Genomic DNA, 6055 nt, shown 5'->3' on the forward strand with positions numbered 1-6055 from the left:
TGTGTAATATTTTGCAAATATATTACAAGGTCGTTGTAAACTCAACGCATACGCAACGTGACTCACCTAAACAGCCTGTTTTCCTGTCAGAAAGAATATGGCTCAAATAAGATAAAACAGGAAAAGCTGCTCTAGGTTTGTAAGACCTCAGAAATCCTTTTATCCAGGGCAGTGTTTTTGTCTCCTTCTGCTCCAGTTCTTACATTCGACCGGATTTAACAGATTTATCTTCTCTCTAAGATATGAATGCACTGTAGACATATGTACAATCTACAAACACTTTCTCTCATTATACTACTTCTTCTTCTTCTTCTTCTTATTTTGGCTTCTCCTATTAGGGGTCACTACAGCGGATCATCCGTCTCCATACCCCCCTGTCCTCTATATCTGCCTTTTTCAACCCAACTACCTGCATGTCTTCCCTCACCACATCCATAAACCTCCTCCTTGGCCTTCCTCTTTTCCACCTTCCTGGTGACTCCATCCTCAGAATTCTTCTACTGATATACCCCATGTTCAAACCATCTCAATCTCGCCTCCCTCACCTTGTCTCCAAAACGTCCTACATGCACTGTCCCTCTAATAAACTTATTTCTAATACTGTCCATCCTTGTCACTCCCAAAGAAACCTAAACCTTCAGCTCTGCTACCTCCAGCTCCACCTCCTGTTTTTTTGGTCAATGTCACTGTCTCTAAACCATACAACATCGCAGGTCTCACCACAGTCCTCTAAACTTTCCCTTTCACTCTTGCAGATAATCTTCTATCACAAATCACTCCTGCCACTCTTCTCCAACATCGCAGGTCTCACCACAGTCCTCTAAACTTTACCTTTCACTCTTGCAGATAATCTTCTATCACAAATCACTCCTGCCACTCTTCTCCACAGATGTCCATCACAACTGCAAACTGTAAAGGGCTTAGAGTCGATCCTTGATGCAGTCCAACCTCCACCTTGAACCAGTCTGTCGTTCCTACTGCACACTTCAATGCTCTCACACTGTCCTCATACATGTCCCATGACCCTCACATACTTCTCTGACACACCTGACTTCCTCATATAATACCACAATTCCTCTCTTGGCACCCTGTCGTATGCTTTCTCAATTCAGTTCAATTCAGTTCAATTCATTTTTATTTGTATAGCGCTTTGAGACAATGAACATTGTCTCAAAGCAGCTTTACACAGATAATGTGGTGATTAAAAGTAAATATGTTCTTTGTAAGTAAGTTTGTCCCTGATGAGCAACTGTGGCAAGGAAAAACTCCCCGAAATGGCATAAGGAAGAAACATTGAAAGGAACCAGACTCAAGAGGGAACCCATTCTCATCTGGGTTGCACCGAATGTCCATTTGAAGCAGATATACAATGTTGCGGGATACAGTGATGATGATCAGAAGCGAACTGTATTCATGAGTCAGTGTAGCAGACTGTTGACATTAACTACAGTCCAATCCATCCTCAAAGCTCCCGTTCTTACTCTGGAATTTCATGGAACCACCAAGGCATTGATGAGAAACCGTCCCAAGCTGCACAGAGAACCTGCGAAGAGAACACTATCCAGAGGCAGGCCTGGACGAAGTGGGAAGATCCACGGAGGGGAGAGGGGCAGGAACAGTGGTCATGGGCACCTCAGGAGCATTTTTAACTCGACCGAGAGAGAGAGAGAGAGAGAGAGAGAGAGAGAGAGAGAGAGGGTGACAGGAAGAGAAGGATATGGATTATTAAGTGTCCTTATTGTTGGATGAAAGTTAATGGCAGTTGGGACTCTGGCAAGACTCGCTATGGCAGCATAACTAAAAGGGAGAACCAGAAGGTAACACAGACATGAGGGATCTTTGGGATCAGAGATGACCCACCACCGTCAACAAACCTGAGTGAATGTGTGGGAGTGAGGGGACGACAGCATACAAATATCCCAGTTCACCAAAACACTCTATATCCATGTTCCCTCCAGATCTGAGCCTTTACCCAAGAAAAAAAAAAAAAAAAAAATTGTGTGTAAATCCACAAACACACAATGCAGCTCTTTCTGACCTTCTCTATACTTCTCCATCAACATTCTCAAAGCATCCGTGGTGCTCTTCCTCTGCATGAAACAATACTGTTGTTTACAGATTCCTGTATTCCCCTGTAGTTACTGCAGGTTTGCACATATCCCTTATTCTTAATACTTCCTCTTATTATACAATGTTCCTTTATTTATTACCTACTTACCTACCTACCTACTCACTCACTCACTCACTCACTCACTCACTCACTCAAAAGCCTGATACTATAATTGTTCGGATTAATTTATTTTCTCATTAAACTACACTCAGTACCCCATAATTCCAAAGTAAAAACAGAATTCTAGAAATGTCTGTAAATGTTTTTAAATGAAAAACGTTAAGTATCACATGTTCATACTGTACGTATTCAGACTCCTTGCGACAACACTTGAAATGAAGCTAAGCTAAGCTGCCTTCCGTTTCTCTTGAATAATTGCTGAGATGTTTTAACACCTTGACTGGAGTCTACCTGTGGTAAATTAAATCAATTGGGCATGATTTGGAAGAGACACACCTCTCTATATAAGGCTTAGAAGACAGGACTGTTGCATGGCACAGATTTGGGTGAAAAAATTGCTGCGGCACTAAAGATATGGGGTACTGGGTGTATAATAATATGTATGGTGTATAATATATATATGTGTGTGTGTGTGTGTGTGTGTGTGTGTGTGTGTGTGTGTGTGTGTGTGTGTGATGGTTGGTCATCTGTGCAAATGAGCTGTATATATTTTAAACATGTAAGAACTGGGACATAATGCATAAAAAAATCTCGAACACTTTAGGGATGACAAATGTTTGAGCAGAATGTGCAACCCTAAGAATAAAAGCTTTAAAACTGCCACCAACCTTCAAAGTTAGATGCTCAGTACTTCTATTCTCTACACCACCAAATAGTCTATAAATTGTTATATTACAGCATGGTAATACTGATAAAAATGTTTCATGTAGGGCAGTCTCAGACAGAAGCTGCAAAAAAGGAGAAGCTTGAAAGAAAACTTGCAAACAAAAACCAAAGAACAACCACAAAATGTGTCCAAAAACAGGCACAGGTCAGAAGATATGCAAACTAGGCAAGGCAAGTTGAACAGCAAAGTGAAAATCTAAAACAAAGGCTTGGTAACTGTTAATGAAAACAGAGTAACACAGAGCGTCTACTTCACAAGGATTGTGTGTTAAACAGTGTGTTTGTGTCTCAGGTGTGTGATTGAGCACAGGTGTGCAAAGTAAGTATCTGGGGGATTGGGATCAGGAAAAATGTATGTGTCATGGGAGTGTGTGGCAGCCATCTGTAAAACCCCTGGTGATTCTCTTGGTTACTGAAGTCACTGCTGAATTCAGATCTAACAACAGGATATACATAGTGTGTGATTCACGTTATAGGCTCATTTGGTTGTATTAATGACAAGGTTCCAATATTAAGGTTTTTATGTTTTATTAAAAGAACAAACATCTTTGATGTTTATTTGTAGATGAAGACTGATACAGGGAAACACCATGACAATGGTATTAGATCATTGCTGCAGGATCGTGTCCTGATTGTGAAAATCAGGACACAAGTGTGGATTTGTAGTTGAATCAAGCGTGAAAGACATGCGTTTTTTTAATATCAAGGAATGAACATGAATTGAAGACAAAAGCTAGACAATGAACGAGGTGCAAGACGTGTCCTGAAAAACACATTTTTGTTAACCAAAATGCAAATAATTTCGATGTGAGCAAGTAAGGTGCAGTGACTGATAGAAAATGTACATTTTTCCAATTTGACCAAGACCTTGACAAGTATCGTTTAAACGATATAATGTGATATCCAAGTGTGACATCATTGAACTAAAAGAATATGGCTTTCCTGATACTGTTATTAGAGTCAAGGCATTTCTTACTAGTCACATGTACATTAAAACAAACAAATGTTTTTATGCCAGATATATCCTTAAAATATTCTTCAAATTGGAAAGAAACCTATTAAAGAGGAAACATAATCAGACCTTGAACTTATTTGAATTCCTTTCATAATCTAATCAGTCCATCAGCTGGTTACGATGATAATTCCTTATAAATCCTACAAACATCCTACAAACGTTCTTAACCGGAATCTCTGATGGACTAATGGGTGAAGGGACAAATACTCTGGATTTAATTATGTATAATGCATTAATACTGCAAGCTGTTAAAAGAGAGCATGTGTTTTTTTTTCTTTTGAATAATTCAATTTTGACTCAGATACAATGCTACACTTCACAAACCAAATGCTTAGTCAAATACACTGTTAGTCACAAATGCTTAGTCACAAACCATTTTTATTAGGCACCTCCTGTTTTAAGTGTTTTATTATAAATTTTTAGAGAACAAACGGGAACAAAAAGAGAGAGGAACCAAAATATGCAGATGTGCATGCACGTAGACCGGTCATGAAATGATAACATTATAAGTGGTGAAGTGAATAACACTGATTATTTCTTCTTCATCACCTGTTAGTGGGTGGGATATATTAGACAGCAAGTGAACAGTTGATGTGTTAGAAGCAGGAAAAATGGGTGAGCGTAAGGATTTGAGCTAGGGAAATTGTGATGTTTAGATAACTGGGTCAGAGCATCTCCAAAACTGCAGCTCTTGTGTGATGTTCCTGGCCTGCAGTGGTCAGAATCAAAATGGAAGGAACAGTGGTGAACCGGCGACAGGGTCATGGGGACAGACGAGTTACTGTAGCTCAAACTGCTGAAGAACTCCTACATAATAAATTACCCTGGTTGAATACATGCATTTGAAGCCATACAATTTGTTATTTTGAAAAATAAACACAGACTTGAACAAGAATGTGATTTATTTTTTCCCACGACTGTATTAAATGCATATGTTGTTCCAAATAAATGAAGTAGTCTACATGTAGTCTACAAAATTGTTTTCTAAACCTAATTGATTTGTAAGAATGGTTGATTTGGAGGCTATATATGGTTATAAGCAACATATACAGTATATGGTCTGGTTTCTATTACAGTAACCCTAACTCCAGCTCCTAAACAATAATCTATAAAATATTATTGGAAAATCAGGAGGAAAAACAATAAACCTGCAAACCTGCTTATATTTTTCATCAGCTGCAATCTTGTGTTGTATGCGCTTTGGTTTGCATAAACCTAAAGCAAGCCATAGTCTATTGTTTTATTGCATTCAATTCAATTTTTATAAAATGTCATTTGTATAGCCCTTTAAATAGTGGACATTGTCTTAAAACAGATTTATATAAATAACTAGACTATGAATGTACATTTGTACCCAAAAACCTATTGTATTGTTATTAGTAAAACCAAGTTTGGGATCTCAAATCAATCAAATCAAATCAAATTTTATTCATCACATACACATACATACAGGGTACGACATGCAGTGAAATGCTTTATACGACGGTCCGGCATGAGGGGAATAGGATGGGGAAAAAGAAAAGAAGCAGATAAATATAGTATAAAGTATAAAAAAAACTATATGAAATAAAATATAACAATATAAGATATAAAAAGATATATAAAGATATATAAAGACATATGTATGTGCTTTAGATTTGTGCTCTATGTCTATGTGTATGTGCTCTAGTTTAAAGGATCTGTATGTGCTCTAGTTTTTGTAACATGTTACACAGATAGAATATTTCTATTAAATGGATTATTAAAAGAATATTTACCCACTTTGCTCGAAACATTTATATCCAACATAATGTGGTATTAAATAGAAAAATTACGACCATGTAAACCTTTAAAATCAAATTATTTTACATTGTATTCCTTGCCACAGATCATCAAGGACAAAGTTAAACTTATAAAGAACATCTTATTCATTCCTTATCACCACATTGTTAAAATCGCTATACAAATAAAAATTAATTGAATTTTATTGAGTGTGCTTTAAAAATATTATCATGACTTAGGCGCATATGGTGCACTTCTGCCAGTGAACCAGCAAGTGGCACCAAAACCTCACTAAACACAAACAAGGGTTTGTAGCGTATACG

This window comes from Silurus meridionalis, chromosome 23, assembly GCF_014805685.1.
Source record: "Silurus meridionalis isolate SWU-2019-XX chromosome 23, ASM1480568v1, whole genome shotgun sequence".
In the NCBI taxonomy this organism is placed as follows: domain Eukaryota; kingdom Metazoa; phylum Chordata; class Actinopteri; order Siluriformes; family Siluridae; genus Silurus; species Silurus meridionalis.